Raw genomic sequence first — 18,809 nt, 5'->3', positions numbered from 1 at the left:
TGAGTATTGAATAAATGGATTTTTTTGTTGGTAGATTTGTCAGATGTCATTTGATGTTAATAGCCAAAGTAATCTCCACAGTAGTCGAAACCTAACAGCTTTTGAATGAAGGGCTATAATTGACCCTGAGAACAGGACAGAGAGGTTAAAAGAACAGTTCTTCTCTCAAAAGTGATTTGTTAAAAATGGCTTTGTGGGGTGCTAACTTTGTCTCTGAATGTTTCCTGTATTAATTGTGCTCAGTTTCCCCCCCCAAAAAAATGTTTTTTTCTGACCAAGAGCCCTGCAAACTCAGCTCAGGCCCATAGAGTAAAGCTGGGTCCTTTTCTGTTCACTCCAATATCACCAGCAATAGAGATTCTGCAGGAAAAATAAGGACCTTAGTTGCACCTATGCAATCCCATCATCTTCAGATTAGGTCCTCATTATCACTTCAGAAGCCCCATTGTTTTGTGAACATTTGCACAGGTGTGACTGACTGGAACTTAAAAAACAATTTGGATGGTAATATCCAAGAAGGAACAGACTCTGGCTCCCTCTCCCACAACTAAATTGGCTCTGCAGGACTAGGACAAAAAACATCAAACCGTAATTTTTATTTTATTTTATTTTTGGGTGACTAAAATGAGTAGGTATGATCCTGAACTCACATGAGGAGCAGATCTGGTAGAGATTCATTTTTCAGAGTGGAATCGTTATGTATCATTTGTATTACAGTAGCTTCCCGAGGCCCCATTCAGAATCAGGCCTCCACTGTCCTGGGAGTTGTTCACGCGTAAAACAAAAGAGAGTGTGACAAGTGGGAGAAGGAGAAACAGAGTATGAGGGCAGGAACACATGGCTGCACATATTAGAGACCTATATGGTATGGGGGCTTCCAATCTTTGTATTCAATAAATAAAGTAAGTGATTAATAATCTCCAAGAACTACATTTTATGGATTCAGCCCAGTTGCTGAGAACAGTAGCTGGCTGCAGTGTTGGGAATCTGCTAAGGCCCATGTCCCCGTGTTCAAGAAGGAGCCCAGTATGTCAGATGATGGGAAGCTGGACTACAAGAAAGAGCCTTTGGGGTTCACAAAAGAGCTCATTTACTCACCCAAAGGGAATATGTTCTAAATCAAAGCTGGCCTGTTTACTTGGGCATCTGAATTGCAGCATTGAACTGATGCTAAGATATTCATAATCCATTTTTCATAATGTTCAATGATAGATCATTATGGATGGGGCTCCTGTGGGACCGGACCTAGCTCTCCCCTCCCAGAGAGAGAAAGAGATGTTAGCATTCTTCTGACCCCACACTAGCTCAGGAAATTTCTCATGATAGCTGAAAGCACAGACTACCTACAAAGAGAGGATAAGAGGAGACATTACACGGCAATTCCTCATTAACTGAAACAGTCTAGTCTGAGAAACAACAAAGGTCAAAAAATCCAGTCATTTGTAATGTGTTAGGAATGAAAACTCTACAGACATGACCCTTCATACAGTGTCAATCCATCCAGCCTGTTTAAATCACAAACAGGCATCAAAGAAGCTCTCCAGTCCAGGCTGGTTTGCTGTACAGATTCGGAATGCTGTTACTAGCAAAGGAATGACATTAGAATATGTCACCTCAAAATTAAACTATTCTGGACTGCAATGTGCTAGATTTCCCAGAAATTCCAAATAACAAGGCCACTAGCTGATGTTCACAGCTGGGTCCTGAGAAGCCCTGCAGAGAGAAATAGCTAGGGCATCAATCAGCTGGGAATGGGAAAAACTTGAACAGTTGCTAAACATCTGTTGATCTAGTGTAAAGCATATAATAAATCATATAGCAAGGAGCATTGGCTAGTGGTTAGCAGGAGCAGGGAGTCAGAGCTCATGGATTCAATTCCTGGCTCTATCACAGATTCACTCTGTGCCCTCGGCCAACTCAGTGGGCCCATCTGCAAAATGACACTAAGCTCTATGTCACAAGGGTGTTGTGAGGTTTAATTTACTCATGACTGAAAAGCACTTTGGATCTAAGACAATATGGAAGTGTAAAAGTATTAATGTTTATTGTGTATTTACTCTTTGGAGATGGAAAATATACGTATACGATCTTCTCCATAGGTTCGCAAAGTACTTTGAGATGCTTGGATTTAAGGTGCTATATGACTGCAATGTATTAGCATTGTCATTCACATAGTTAACTCTTTGGAGACTGCAGACACACACATATATCCTTCCACACAGATATGAGGCTGCCCACCTACAAAGCACCAGCATTCTTATGCTATGTAAGCATCATAGCAGAAGAATTACATGGTTGTTTTAACACCCACTGGGCAATTAACTGCATACATGTTCTAGTTTCTATAATTCCCACCAAAGGCTAAAACCCTTAAACCGTCAAGAGCATATCTGGAAAGTTAGCAGTAGGACACCAGAGGTCTCCACTGTGACCTCCAAGCTTGTTTTGGGCTGTGCTGGTTTACGGATAACCAGCTTTTAACACTATACCCATTTTGAGTTGTGATGACTCCTCACTCTCAAACTCAGAATGGAAGTTTTTAATCCCCCTCTGCACTGCACTTTCTCTAGATTTATGACTCACTGCTAAGTGGTGTCACTCAGGGCATCTCATGAACTGCGACAGCCACGTGCTGCAAACGGCCCTTTCAACCCCGGAGGCTGTGTGGAACTAACGACACTGGTACAATAATTCTGTTTACTTGGCAATATTCATGAGATTTCCTGCATGAAACTGATGGCTATTGAGAAATGCCTGCCATAGCAACATCAAGTGCTGTTTAGTTACACAATGCCTTTGATATCCTGCCACGTTGGCAAGAGCCATATTGTGCTGGTTACAGAGCTGAAATGTATCTCTGTGCTACTTGGCAGGGGACTAAGCCTGATTTGGGGTTATAACATTTAATTTTAAGCCCTTCTGTGGCAAGGAAGCATCAGAGCAGACACACACACCAAGAGAGAAAGAACTTACTGAAAAGCCACTTTGTGCCATCTAACTGCTGTGATTTATAAACAGCACCTTCTCAAACCTACATTCAGATGCTGAACTACGGGCCACATTTGGAAATTAATTAAAGAGAATGTAAACTGATGGAATTTACTCCTTCATCTAGCATCCTCTCCATGTAAACTATATTGGTTTAGACTCTCTTGCACTAAGACTTGAGCTACACTTGTCAATATAGCTATGTTGGTCAGGGATGTGAAAAAACCACACCCCTGACCGACACAGAGATGCCTACTTAACCCCCAGCGTAGGATTAGTTACATTGATGGAACAAGGCTTCCGTCGACATAGCTACCATCATTTGGAGAGATGGTGTGGTGTTCCCATACTGACTGAAAAACCCCTTCCGTAGGTGTAGGCTGTGCCTGCAATATACGGTTATCCCAGCATAGCTATGCTGACATAGCAAGGCCAATACAGTCTCTGTAGCATAGACATGCCTTCAAGTAGAACTTCTCAGACTCCCAGAAACCACATCACCTTCAAATTCAGCCCACTGAGTCAAATTGGAGTCTAAACTGGCATATTTTACATACTGAGGGGGAACAGAAGAAGGTGTAAGCCACACCGTTTAGACTCGCCCATGAATTTCATTCCTACATCTTTAGTGGATATCTCCATTCATGCAATGTCAGGAGTAAAAACTTCCGATCAAAATAGAATTCCCTAGTCCCTATTCTGGAATCTAAACGCTTACATCAGGACGGTGGTGTCTGGGTCAAAAGGGTTTGCAGCAAAATGAAGATGGAATACAGTGGAGCAATTCTGACATTTTCTTTTTACTTGCAATGTTGAAACTGCTACTGAATTTTCTCCCACCAGAGCTTCTCTGCCTCTCAGGTATGTAACCCACTAGTGACATAACAAAAATGTACAATGGGATGAAAGGGGGCAGGAGAGGAGATGAACGAGGAGGAGAGACTTGTGGTGACAGCATTGGACCCGGGCTCTGGAGATTTGGTTCAGTTCCCTGCTCTGCCACTTAATCTCTCTGTGCCCCAACTGCCCCTCCATAAAAAGTGGATAATGCTTTCATACCTTACATGGGTGTTGTGATGATAAATTAATTAGTGTCTGTGAGGTGCTCATATACTACAGCACGGGTGGCCATATAAGCAGGGCCGGCTCTAGGAATTTGGCCGCCCCAAGCACAGCGGCATGCTGCGGGGGGCGCGCTGGCGGTCGCCGGTCCCGCGGCTCCAGGGAACCTCCTGCAGACGTGCCTGCAGAGGGTCCACCGGAGCTGCGGGACCAGCCGACCTTCCGCAGTCATGCCTGCGGGAGGTCCACCGGAGCTGCGGGACTAGCAGACCTTCCGCAGGCATGACTGCGGAAGGTCCGCCGGAGCCGCCTGCCACCCTCCCGGCAAAATGCCGTCCCAAGCGCGCGCTTAGCACGCGGGGGTCTGGAGCCGGCCCTGCATATAAGGAACTAGACAGATTCAGGAAGAGTGGATATGGGATGTTAAGCACAGAAAATGTGCAAAAACACTTTGATAGCCATGATTCTTTTATTCCCAAAATACTCTTGCTGTATATTATTATACCAAGTTATTTATAAATGCTATTTATAGAGGTGTTTATGCAGGTGATTATCTGTTCCCAAAATATCACATGCTCAATTCATCAGCCATGTCAATTCTGGTGTAACCAATTAGGTTTGAGCAAAATACTCATTTAGGTGATGGAAGTGTAAAGATTAAAATTATTTGTAAAGTACTTTGATATCCTGGAATGTCAGGTACTATAAAAGTCTGAGGTATTATTTTATAGCCTATGACTGTGGATACAAGAATTGCCTTGCGCAGTCAGAATAATGGGCCACTTACTCAAGTATCCCATCCTTCACAGCAGTGAGAACGCAGAACCGAATATTCCAGAGGAATGAGGCGTGTACAATAAAATCACACAACACATAGAGAAAATTTCTGCCTAACCCCAGGCAACTTAAAGACTGAAGCATGAGGATTTAGATCCCTTACACTAGTGTTTAACAACAGTGAATATTATTATTCATACAATTATCAAATCCTTTTCTGAATCCTTCTAAGCATTTTGGTCTGAAGAATATCATGTGGCAGTGACGCGCTAATTGTACTTATGCAAAAAAAATGCTGCAGCCCCTTCTCTCTGCTCCTCTGAAGCAAAGCAGAGAGCTCTCTGGGACATGTCTTACAGAGGCAAAACATTTTGGTTTTTTTGGAATTTTTTTGCTTGTGTGACACCCCTGATGTTCTGAGGATTAGATCTAGGTTACTGAACATCTGACTCCCAGCTTCCAGAAAATTAGAAAACTTAGGCTGCAACAAAAAGAGGCAGTCGTGTGACGGAGAGAGGTATGGTACCTTCCACAAGAGGCAGATTTTTGTTTCACCGCCCACACATTTCTATTTTTAAATCAGGCTTTTGCTTCACTTTGCAGATGCTGTGCAATTTAAGCAACAGCTGTACATTTACAAACCACCTACACAAGACACTTCAGAGTTTCTTCTTTCAGGGTGACACTGGAGGTTTCACGCCAACACTGAACTCACATATGCTTCCAACTTACACTGGGATTTGCTGAAAGACATTGAACAGATCAGAATGAGTGAAGCAAAAGTGTTGGATTTATTTTTAATAATCCTATTCCATTCATAGTGAATTTTTAACCATGTTAATTACTAGCCTGCTTACTCTGAATGGCTTCCTTCAGCAAAGACACTGTCAAAATAAATGGCTTAAAGGCTTTTGTGGGTTCACTGAACAGTTTTGGCTCCTAACACAGGCTGCTCAGTTAGAAGTCTCTTGACTAGAGCCCTGTGTGAATACAAAATTTGTATCTGCATCCGGTCCTCAATCCACAAAAATGGTCCGCAGATATCCGCGGATTTGCACGGCTCTGCTCTTCATTCAAAAAGGCCTGGAAATTTAAACAGATGACAATAAATTTTCCTCTGTAACTAGAGCTTGTTGAAAGAGATATAATTCAGCTAATTCTTCTTCGATTGTTGTACAGTAGTGTGTGCGGAGTTATCCATCTGGGTACTTAGATGGACCTCATTACAGTAATCTCTGTGCAGTTCATAATGGATTTTATCCTCCCACCACCACTGTGAAGCAGGGGAGTACTATCCCTATGAGACAGATGGGGAACTGATGCAAAGAGTAGATTAAGTGACTAGCCCAAGATTATACAGGAAGTCTGTGGGTTGAACTGGGAATTGAACCCTGCTCTCCTACATTGGTATTTAGTGCCTTAACCACCAGAGTATCCTTCCTGACCTCATTAAGGTCCCTGTGCAAAGAAAGAATTTAAGAGGCTGAACATCACCAGTAAAGTGCTAAGTGACAGAAGTGAGGTGGTGTATTTATTGGAACAAGAAAGTGATTTAAGATTACCACTAAATCCACTTCAATGAAACTTGACTCCTGGTCCGAGGTGAAAGGGCAGTGCTTTATCTGTCTCCCAGATTGATCAGTGCCTGTGCTATGGTGGAGACATAGCCTTATTAGGTCCTATCACTACTCTGCTTTTACCCATGTTTGAAAACACAGTTTGTCCTCTGGTTAAGCATGGTTCCAACCAAGCTGGTTTCAAACACGGCTTGGCTGGCTAGTGTAGACAAAACAGGAATCATTCCTTGTCCTCACTGATTTTTCTTGTAAAATTTCCTACTGGTGCAGCTTCAGCAGTGGTGAAAATTATAGAGTTAGAGAACTGGAACTCCTTGGTTCCATGGTGTGTGACTTTGGATGAATTAGTCTCTCTGCTTCTCAGTTCCCCCATGTATAAAATAGGTATCATATATTCTATTTCATGGGAGTATTTTGTTTGTAAAGTGCTTTGAAACTGGGATGAAACACACCTGGTAAGTTCAAAACACTACTTTCTAAATGGGCTATTATTATTGGGTTTCCTTTTTACTTTCCTCCTTTCAATCTCCCATTTCTCTTTATGTTGTTTCTTCCCTTTCTCCCTTATTTCCCTCTTCACTCTACTCTCTGTTGCTGTCAGTTTTTGGCAGAGGGCAACATTTTATTTCTACCTGCTCTACCTTCCTCCTCTGCTCAGTCGGCAGGTAGAGCCGAGACAGCATGGGAAATGAGCTGGGTTGTGGGGGGGGGAAGCGGAGGCATGGGGCGTGCCAGTGAAATATCATGCCAGCTCATGTACCCTCCATCAGCAAAGAATATCAGTGCCCTGGTTTGGTTGCTGCTTGGACACACAGCAGAGAATTTGCTGTTTAAACAACATTACAAACTTTGATTTGTGAAGAAGGAAGGAACCTTTTTTTAATTTTTTTTTTCCAATAGCAAGATGATTTTCCCCCTGTTTTTAATGTTTTGGTTAGTTCAACTTTCTGCAACATTGGGTTGGGTATTTAATCCGTGATTCATGTAAAAGATACCAGCAGCTGTGAAAGATGCTTCAGAGCCACAGCAAATTGAACCTTCTTTATTTTGGTCACTTACCAGCTGTAATCTACTTAATTCTAATAGCAGGTGATTTAGGGGCCTAATATGAAGTGCAGTGTTTGCCTCTGCTATGTATTAAAAGTGCCATCTAGTGGAGAACATTATGTTAAGGAGAAGTTATTTCTATGACTGTTCTTTAGTTAAATGAATAACTCTGTAGTATGCAGTGCTGCTGTTGCCATTGGTCCCAGGATATTAGAGATACAAGGTGAGTAAGATAATATTTTATTGAACCAACTTCTGCTGGTGGAAGAGCCAAGCTTTCAAGTTTACACAGAGCTCTTCTTCAGGTCTGGGAAACTTATCCAGGGCAAGTCTACACTTAAAATACTGTATCAGCACAGCTGCATCTGTGCAGCTGTATCGCTGTAGTGCTTTAATGAAGACGCTCTATGCCACCAGGAGAGAGCTCTCCCATTGGTTTAGTTAATCCACATCCCTGAGAGGTGGTAGGTATGCTGGTGAGAGAAGCTCTTCTGTGGACATAGCACTGTCTACATGGGGGATTAGGTCATTTGGGGGAGTGGATCTTTCACACATCTGAGTGACATAGTTATACCGATATATGTCTGTAGTGTAGACTGGATCTCAGTGTCACAGGCAAATACAAGGTGGAACAGATTGTTTAGCATAAGCAGTTAACACATATCTCAAGGGACCATTCAAGGTGAAGTGGCTGGGATACACACCTTAACACACTCAGAACCATTTTCACCAAACAAGGCCACTTCATCAGAGAAGTAGATCTCATCATGGAACAGGCCACTCAAATATCCTGAGAGAACCTGCTTCAGTACAGAAATAAAAAAAACCCTCCAAACATACACCCCAGTTGTCACCTACCAACCCACACTAGAACTCATATGAGGTATCATCAAACTACTACAACCTGTACTCAATGGGGAACCCATCCTGAGAGAAATCTTTCCTGAATCCTCTCTTCTGGCCTTCAAACAATCCCACAACCTCACAAAAATAATCATCAGAAGCAAGCTCCCCACAGACCAGGATACACTAAATCAAACTGGCATCAGACCCTGCCAGAATAACAGGTGCAAAACCTGCAGACATATCTCCACACTACAATGATCAACCCCCCACCCCAACACACCTTTTCAAGATCCAAGGGTCTTACACATGTCTATCACAATGTGATATTCACCCCTTCTTCTCAACTGTTGAGAATAGACCATTTCCACCTTAATTGAATTAGCCTCATTAGCACTGACCCCCTATTTGGTAAGGCAACTCCCATCTTTTCATGTGCTGTAATATTTATACAGCTTTCTGTATTTTTCACTCCATGCATCTGATGAAGTGGGTTCTAGCCCATGAAAGCTTATGCCCAAATAAATTTGTTAGGGCTTGGCTACACTTGAGAGTTACAGCACTGGTGGTGGCTTTACAGCACTGTAACTTACTCCCCGTCCACACTGGCAAGGCACATACAGCGCTGTATCTCCCTGGCTACAGCGCTGCTTGTACTCCACCTCAATGAGAGGAATAAAGAGAACAGCGCTGCAACAGTGTGGGTGCCAGTGTAAACAGTGATTAATCTTACTACGCTGTAACTGACCTCTGGAACCTTCCCATAATGCTTTTAAGTAAAGATAACACTCTTTGTTTTGTTGTGAACTCGGGGCTCCCGGAGCTGCTTATCTAAAAAACAAACACAGCTACTGTTTGCTCAAGCAGAGGCAGGCAGGGGGATCCCTTTGGAATGTCCACAGCTAGTGTCTGCTTGAGGAGAGAAGCAGCACGGCGGGCGAGGGGGGGGTCCGTTTCGGAGCAGCTGCTTATCTGGTCTGTGAGGAAAAAACAAAGGCTATTTGCATTTAGTGAATGAGAGAGGGGTCGGGGAAGGGGTCGTAACTTGCAAGGCAGGGACCTGACACAGTGTCAGCTCCAAAAATCCACTCTCTCTCTCTCCCCCACACTCCCTGTCACACTCCACCCCACCCACCTCTTTTGAAAAGCACGTTGCAGCCACTTGAACCCTGGGATAGCTGCCCATAATGCACCACTCCCAACACCGCTGCAAATGCTGCAAATGTGGCCACACTGCAGCGCTGGTAGCTGTCAGTGTGGCCACTCTGCAGCGCTTTCCCTACACAGATGTACGAAGACAGCTTTAACTCCCAGCGCTGTACAGCTGCAAGTGTAGCCAAACCCTTAGGCTATGGCTACACTTAGCGCTGCACAGCGCTGCCGCGGGAGCGCTCCCGCGGCAGCGCTTTGAAGCGTGAGTGTGGTCGGAGCGCCAGTGCTGGGAGAGAGTTCTCCCAGCGCTGTCCATACTCCACCTCCCTATGGGATTAACGTACAGTGCTGGGAGCCGTGCTCCCAGCGCTGGGGCTCTGATCACACTGGCGCTTTGCAGCGCCACAACTTGCAGCGCTGGAGGGGGTGTTTTTTCACACCCTGCTGCAGCGCTGCAAATCTGCAAGTGTAGCCAAGACCGTAGTCTCAAGATGCCACAAGGACTCCTTGTTGTTTTTGCTGATACAGACTAACATGGCTACCACTCTGAAACCTGTCACAATGTGTAATGTATCTCACCCAATGCACTGCATGCCCCACTAGCAACTATGCAAACCAGACAGACAATCATTATGTTCTCCAATGAACTCACACAGGAAAATGATAAAAGACAAAACACCATATCACCTCTGGGTGAACACTTTTCACAAAACCATCATTCTATATCTGACCTATCTGTCCTCATCCTCAAAGGAAACCTGCACAGCACTTTCAAAAGACGAGCCTGGGAGCTTAAATTCAGCACTTTGCTAAACACTAAAAATCATAGAATGAATAGAAACACTGGATTTATGGCTTATTACAACAATCTATAACCCACTAACAACACCCCTTCCCACTGCTTCCCTCTCCCCTTTCCTTTCCTCCCTATTACTGGACAGGTGTTAATGGACCACTTCACCTTGAATGGTCCCTTGAAGTGTGTGTTAACTACTTACATTAAACAATCTGTTCCACCTTGTATTTAGCTATGATACTCTGAAGTTTCCCAGACCTGAAGATGAGCTCTGTGTAAGCTCGAAATCTTGTCTCTCTCTCTCTAACAGAAGTTGGTCTAATAATAGATATTACCTCACCCACCTTGTAACTCTGTAGTGGCCATGATAGGGAATGTTTATCATAACATCTACCATGTTCTGGAACATTATTCCCTTTAACAAAAAAATTTACTATCTGACTGTCCTCCATGTGCCAGAACACTGCATTTAGGAACTAGGTTCTAGCGATCCACATTTGGACCTCAAGGCCAATATCTAACTGCAAACTGGTACATGTGCCTCAGATGACATAATTCATGGTCTAAGGATACCCCTGTTCCGGGAGAACGCCAACCCATTACTTTGGGCATGAAGTACTTCACCCAGCAGATGGGATTTAAAAGTCAAGGTGTCACTTTCTCATATGTGAAAAATAATGTGGCTTTTATCCCAATTGGATAAATACGGATGGAGATCTGAGACATTCCCTCTACTCAACAGTAGTGCTACACACATATACACAGGTATATAAATATGTCAGTCCAACACAATGTTAGGTCACATTTTTCCTAGCTCCACTGGTCACAGAATTCATCCATTAGCCCACCCCAGTGAATGTAGATTCTTCACAGGGAGGAAAAGCCTTCCTTCATGCCTCAGGCTTGTTGGCATTTTAGATACAAAGTCACCTGCATGGAACTCTTGCCTGTGGGCTGGATTTTTCCACCCCTTCCTCTGGGCATCAGATTGATTGGGGGAGGGCTGGCATGACTTCAGAGACACAAACTGACAAGGCCTCAGACACTGGTCACGAATCCTTCTGTACTTTGTTCTGGAAAGTTTACCAGGCAGAGCCCAATGTTTTCATGTCACACTGGGTAGTGGTTTATCATGTTCAAATGCATGAGTTCCATCACTTTCAATCAAATCACATAAGTAAGTGGCATGACTCACACAGCCTGAGGCGATCCAGCCCAGTGTGAGGTGTTAAAAATTCAAAGCACAGCATGTCCTGAAAATAACAGTTAAGGAAAGAGATGGCAACATTATGAGGATTGTTATGTGGTTATTTCTTCCCATTTGCATCCTACCTGCTACATCAGTAAACATTTGTTATATAATTATTACCCATTATCTCACGCATCGAAAAAGAGAATTGCTTACAATAAAATTTCTATGCCAGCTTTCATCAGAACACTTTATAAACATTTATCAAACTAGACCAACACCCATCTGAAGTGATAAGTATTACTGCCATTTTACAGATGAATACTTTGAAGAACAACAATTAAATGACAGCCCCAATATCACAAAACAAGTCAGTGGCAAAGGTAGGAAATAGAACCCAGAAATCCTGATGCTCATTCTTGTCTTACAAACCAGTACACCACACTGACTATCCATTCAGAGATTTCAGCTCTCTCTTTACAAAACAGAGAGAGGCAATGGACTCCTGAAGTGTCAATCATTTACACAGCAACAGTAGAGCCTTTTTGAACTGTTTGAATATCTATTAACAGAAGAAAAATGCTTAAAAACCAAAACTTCTTGTTAACAGAATACAGCACTGGTGCAACAGGATTGTGGGTCTCACACACCAGTACTCTGCACCTTGTGTAGCCATTTCCAGCACAGCACAGTGGCTGTATTAGCATTCTCATTCAATAGCACTTTATACCCATTTTGTACTGTTGTAAATGACTGCATAAGGTGCAGGATAAGAGAGAGTCAGTCCTTACTGCATCACACAGGGCAGCTGTCTGGAGCTCAAACAGCTTGACATTATGGATCAGAGAATCTGTCTCGGTACATTTCACACCTGATGACACCTAGTGGAAGAGAAAAGCACTTATAGAGACAAACTTGAAAAAGCCTTGCATGTTCTCTGAATGCGCTACTTCAGATTTTCAGCACATACGTGTTCAACTTAGCTGAAGTAGCATGGCAAAAATCACCACAATCAAAAAAAACCCCAAAACAAAACACTACTGCATATAGTTCTCCCCGTAGGGAGAGGATGAGAGAACAAACAAGTGACAGATGTTAATCACATTACTTAATGCTCTACTTCGAGGTGCTCAGACACTACAATACTGAGCACTTCAGTATAAGAACCTATTGAACAGAACGGAACAGATTAGAACAGAATAGAATGCAGTGACCATACCAAGAATTTTGAAATGTAGAATAAGGGATGTGTCCACTGAGACTTTCATGGGAAGTATTTCCCTGTGATTCAGCCAGTTGACCACTAGCTGTCCCCATTGCTTCACACAAGTCAAAGGACCAATGTCTTGCAGTTAAAAGAAACCCTGACTTTGTTTTCCAGTGCAACATCTGTCTTCAAAATCCATCTTGCTGCTGCTCCTGGGGAAAGTGAACAGCTCATAAGAAAATAAAAGGAGATGCCATGGTTGTATTTTCCCCTCTACAGCACACCCTGTAACTATTTTTGTCCCTCTTATTCGTCTTAAAAATAAAATGACAGTCACTGCTGCTTTTCCAGGACTACTATAAAATGTTTTATGGAACATAAAGGCCAAATTCACAGAGCCATCCCAGCTGCATTTATTTATGCTGCTGTTAAATTTGGCCCCAATGTTTCCAAAATGAAACAGAAGCGAGCTCACCATCTGATGTTAGCCTTATTGTATTGGAGCTGCATCAAAGCTCTTCCTTCTTTTACACAGGACAAGGAGACAGGAGAAAATCTAAATATAAACATTACCAGAAAGAGGGAAAAGTTACACAAATAAATATTTACACCTTAAACCCCAGAATGCTCCCAGTTTCTAGCTAACAAAGTGGATCCCCAGGAGAACATGTGTGGGTCTGCATTCTCCAGGGGCATTTGTGTGGTTAGAAATTTGGAAGAGGTCAACTTCAGAGGTTCAGAAAGTCACTTCTTCAGATCTATTACACTGTGGAATAGCTAAAGAAAGCAGTGGAAGCCCGGTTATTTAGGATCAGAGGAACTGCCAGACCCGGATCAGATCAATGCAATGATCTTGTCTGGTATCCTGTCTCTGATAGAGGTCAGTACCAGATGCTGCAAGGAAAATGTAAAACCTGAATAGTGGAAATTTTTTTCAATAAATGCTTCTGGGGAAAGTTTCTTCCTAACCCCAGACTGTTAAAACTATTAGAACTAAGCAGTTGAGAATGTTTTGTAGAGAAGCCATTGCTTTGGTCAGAGAAGGGGAAGGAATGACAATGAGAGAGGTGATCAAATGCCAAAATACGGATTTAAGACTTTCCATATTGGGAAGAGTATGGATTTGTGGGTTGTTTGGGATTCATCTCTATGCTTAATATTCCTTTCTTTCTAGTTTCTATGACTATCTGTCATTTCCACCTGCACTTTGGCTTCTTCTCGGCATGACTCCAAAACCCAGGGCTGTTACCCACTTTACTAGAGCTATGAGGCTTCAGTTTTCTCAGAGAAATACAGTCTGTCCTTGATACGCTTGGGGATTACATCCACAGATGGAAGAGGAAATATGTCCTTTTATGCTATAATGCTTAAGAATGCCTTAACAACTCACAAAAAAAGGTCAAACGTTGTTCACTAAATGCAATAACTGGTTAATTTTGAGATTTATTTTTTTCCCGTGCTTTTGTGGATCATAACAATCCAGTCCTATTATTGGCTAATCTATCTAGTGATCAAAATTAGTCAACAACTCTCACAGCCAAACACAAAGGTTTTGGGTGTCGGACCCAGTCACCCAAATATTATAACTCAGCGGGAGGATACATGCATTCTGAGTGAAAGATGAGCATTTGATCCAATCACACAATATAATTCTGGAAGCTTTGCAAATACTAAAATGTCAAAGACATTCAGATCAGACATTCAAATTCTCCTCCCTTGTGCTATTCACACACACGGCCTTGTCTACTATACTAAAATTAGGACCCATAATTCACAACCAGAGTGGCTACAACGTGATGGCAGCATAGTGAAAGCTGTGTTGTAGAGAGGGCTCATGTTTTTTTCCCACTGTGTCACTTGAGGCTCTGTGAGTAGGGAAAAAGTGAAACCACTACTCACTACAGTACACATATAAAAGGTAGATATGATAAAGGCTGCCTGTCTGGGTCACTGAAGCGCATGAAATTATTTAGATCAGAGTATGCCCCTTTGCTAGCAGAGCCAATCAAAGACAACAAACCAAGGGAATACTAGGGTTATATTTTCCCTCAAAACATATTCACGGGGAGTGGAGTGGAGGAAGGGCCTGATCTTGCAAAGGGTTGAGTTTCTTCAGCTTCCATTCAGGAAGGAACTTTCTCCACTCAGCAACTCTCACTCATATACCTCGAATGATCAAACCCCTGGAAGGTTTCTTGTAAGGAGCATCTATTTGGTCTGGTAATGAAAAATATACCAATAAAGCATCTAGTATACCAAGAAGGATTCCCAGACACCCCTCCACCAGCAAGTAACACACATCTCCTCCTCTGCTCTCACATTTCAGATCAATATCTTTCCCCATACAAAGTATCAGAACAAATACTGCCCACACAAAAATACTGCCCACGCATCATCTATGGGAGTTTTTCACAATGATGGAGGATAAAATATACCCCTAAAAGGTTTAAGCCTGAGTTCCTGATCCACCAGCTGTGGAAATAGCATGGTTCAATGCAAAAACCTCATTCATATCTTACGCTGCAGGCACCTCAGAAGCCAAACCCAGCTCTGATAGGAATTGTGGATAAATCATCATCTGGTTGGAAAGAGGCTGCACTATTATCTGCTTCCCTTAAAGATCCCTCCACAACTGGACAGATAACAGAAATTGCATAATGCATCAGGTTTGGATTTTCATCCCTTTTTTTGGTTGTTTAATCAAGGTTTTCAGGTGGGAAACTATAGGGGAAAGGTGCTCTGTTTTCAAGATGAGATACTGAAGCAATCTTCGTTACTGCATACAGTAACGTGGTGACTTACTGCTTGATTAACCGGTCTATTCTGGGTTGAGTGGTATGTGTAGGGGGCAGGAAGCTAGTGCCCTAGGAACAGATGCAATGAAAGCATGATCACCCACCAACACAGAGCACAACAGAGGGACTCCCAGATGGTGTCAGAACAGACGCTCATCAGGAGAAGCCTCAGGAGTCAAATATATCTGAATCAATGCCATTCAGCACCCCAAAACAATATAAAAATCACTGGAACAAAGAATACTTGAAGCAAAGCCCCACATCTAAATGGTCTCAAATTTGGAGGGGAGGAGTTCAGAATCCACACATGGATCTGAAATTTGCAAGTGGCCTGAACTAAAACCCTGGATCCAAAATTCCCCAAACTTTCAACTGTTCAATTTCCAGATCCCAGTTAGGAGCCTTTCTCTAAATAGCATCAAGTCTCAGGCCTCAGAAACTTTGGCTAACTCAAGTGGGCTAAAAAACCATTATCTGTTGACTCTCTGCGTGAAGTGAATTGTGATTCTTGTTGTTATCAATGTTTAGATGTATTGTATTAGTACAACATAACTAAATAGATTCACATACTGTTTCATACAGAAACTATGTAGTGGCAGGGAACTCCTTCAGGCTGACTATTTCATGCATTATCTTTTGTTTTTCTGATTTCCCTTTGATGTTAAGTATTTTTAGTTTTAAAAATTCTTAGCTTAAACCAAAACTATTTTTCTCAGCATGACAGATTTTCAAGAAGTGTTATACTACGTCTGAGCAATTTTTGGTAAGATAAAAATACACAGATATGTCTACATATCTCTACATAAACTAAAATCCAACAGAAAATAAAAATATAGGTGTGTGACACAACAAAGACACAGAAAAATGCAGGAATAAACAATAGGAATGTATTTGTCTAGACACAGGCTGCTCTTTGCTCCTGATTCTGGGAGTCATGTTGCAAAACCAGAACAGAAAGTGGAAAGACTCATTATTCCCAGTTTATAAAACAGGGAGTTATTATCATAACAGATAAAGTGATTGATTAAAAAAACCCATTATATACAAGTCAATGATCTTTATACTACACCATGTAGGAACTCCACATTTAAGAGTGACCGCAACAGACTGATGGGAAACCTCATTTTTCCTTAACTCTTTTGCTTTAAAAGATTGGCATTGGCTAAAGAATTGTATATTTCCTTACTCATAAAAATATAGAAAGATGATAACAAATGGGACAACAAATAAGCCAGCCATCCTATCACCAGTCTGATCCAAAACAACTCTCTCTTACAACATTACGACAGTAGTGTAGAGAATTGTAACATTGCTATAGTCTAGGAAACCAAATATTCCAGTACACTGGGGAAGAGGAGATCACAATCCAAAGTATGCTGCTGAGGCCAATCTGCCCTGCAGTGTTTTGGGGCCATTACTTTATTATATTCCTAAGGGTTACAGGGCTATAATGCTGAATACACATACTGAAAGCAACTGGAGGGCTGGGACTAATGCTACAGTAAATGAGCTCCACTCCAGCTGCTGCTCCTTCCTCTGGCTGATTTATTGTTACCCCTGCATTTGAGGGGGTTATGTTGTGTGTGTGTTTTTAAGGGGAGGGGTACAAAAATCGGTGGGGTTTTTTTTAGAGGAAAGGAAACTTAAATGACGTTCCGGCAAAGAACAAGCAATCTTTCTGTTGAGCCATTTCCCTAAGGGCCCTATCCTAACAGCTATTAAGTGCCCACAACTCTCATTGACTAGGTCCTAAAATCCTTTCCAAGGTGCTGGAAGGGGGAGTCAAACACACTAGAGAAATCCATGAAGGAAGTTAACAGAATCGGGTCCTAATCACGATTTGGGCTTAAAATATGTTGCTACTATAATGATTGGCACCCTAGAAACACCAGAAAGGTAATTAGAGAGAGAAATTAATATGGCTTGATCTTGCTGTTAAAGATAAAACCAAACTATATTATAAACATTTTCTCTCCCAAGAGGAGCCGATTTCTCTTATGGTATAAATTGGCATAGCTCCACTGACTTTATGGAGCTGTGCCAGTCTACAACAGCAGAGAAGTATGCCCCAGGACTGTAACATGGTTCCACAACACAGCTTGAACCCATCTATACAAGTAACTCTATGGCCTTAATCCATACAGATGGATTTTATACCAGTGCGCGGAGTCCCGCTGACATGCCTGCCATCCACATGGATGGATCAATAAGCCATCATTTATTTAATAAGTTTGACCTCTTTTTGTGTTTGTGGATTATCCAGATCCATTTCCTCAAATGTATTCATTATTCATTTCTCTCCGTTTTCCTTTAACTCTGTGGATTGACCAAGAACAGTTCGGTGCAACTATTTGATACCTATTGGTTAAATTTGATTGGCCAAATAAGTCACATGGGTACCTGGGCTAATTGGATGAGTTTAAGAGCCATTTTGTTCTGTGACTGTACAGCACCTAGCACAATGGGATCTGGTGTATCACTGGGGCTCCTAGGTGTGATGATAATACAATAAATAAATACGCATGTGAACAAATGCAAAATTTAATTTCTGCTAACATTTGCCCCCAGGATTTTATAAATTCCTTTTCAACAAACAGTGATGCACACACTAACTGGAAGCAAACTGCAAAGGGGCACATGGCTGCCAAAGTGAATGAATTTAACATTTTTAACAAATATTCATAGGAAATAGTTTGCACCACTCACCCAGCACTACTAACATTTTCTAAAAAGATTCCCACAAACACAGATCCAGGACCTAATGTGGCCAGGGCCTGAGGCTATTGATCTCTCTGCAGAGGTGTTGTCAGGTGTGTGATGAGATTCTTTCCTTCTGGGAACCAGAAGGAGGGACCTGTAAGTTTAAACAGTGTCAAAGTGCAAAAGACCCTTAAAGAAAAAATACACCTCTGAACAAAGGAAGAAGTCATTATACTTTGCACCTGTTTAACAGACATATCCCTTTAACATGTCAGCTCATTAATAACGGTGCAATTAAGTATCACATCATTAAAAGGGACACTGCTTTCCCAAAAACTAAAATACAATGCATTTTCATAAGGGACAGTGCAAAGCTGTTTCCCTCATTTATAAAAATCTATCCCCTCTCCCCTCACTGTTGACTATAAACAGTCCCTTAGAAGCTTAAAAGTGGGAATTTTTTTAATTGCATTGTTTTGCTCTATTAATACCATATAGGTTTGTTATTGTATGGTTGCTCATGAAAGTGGAGCTGTTCATACAGGTTTTTTTCCTCAAAGATAAAGGGCCAGATTCTGCTACACTTATTGATGCTTGTGGGGTAAGGTGCTACTCATTGTGAGTAATGGTATCAGAATATGGCCCAAAGAGCGCTAAAACAGGGTTTATTTGGGGA

The 18,809-nt window shown here is 42.1% G+C and overlaps 1 long non-coding RNA gene across 1 annotated transcript; it reads right to left on the bottom strand.

The window, feature by feature from the left end:
* Positions 1–5,714: 5,714 nt before the first annotated feature.
* On the bottom strand, positions 5,715–16,720 carry LOC123378037. The gene is made up of 3 exons (XR_006582431.1): positions 16,620–16,720; positions 13,114–13,194; positions 5,715–5,910 (listed from the first exon to the last, which is right to left on the bottom strand). It is a non-coding gene; the product is annotated as an uncharacterized LOC123378037 (long non-coding RNA).
* Positions 16,721–18,809: the final 2,089 nt, after the last annotated feature.

The sequence above is a fragment of the Mauremys mutica genome, chromosome 9, assembly GCF_020497125.1.
Source record: "Mauremys mutica isolate MM-2020 ecotype Southern chromosome 9, ASM2049712v1, whole genome shotgun sequence".
NCBI lineage: Eukaryota > Metazoa > Chordata > Testudines > Geoemydidae > Mauremys > Mauremys mutica.
Note: the sequence above shows the minus strand (reverse complement) of the source record. Positions and strands in the feature narration are given on the sequence as shown.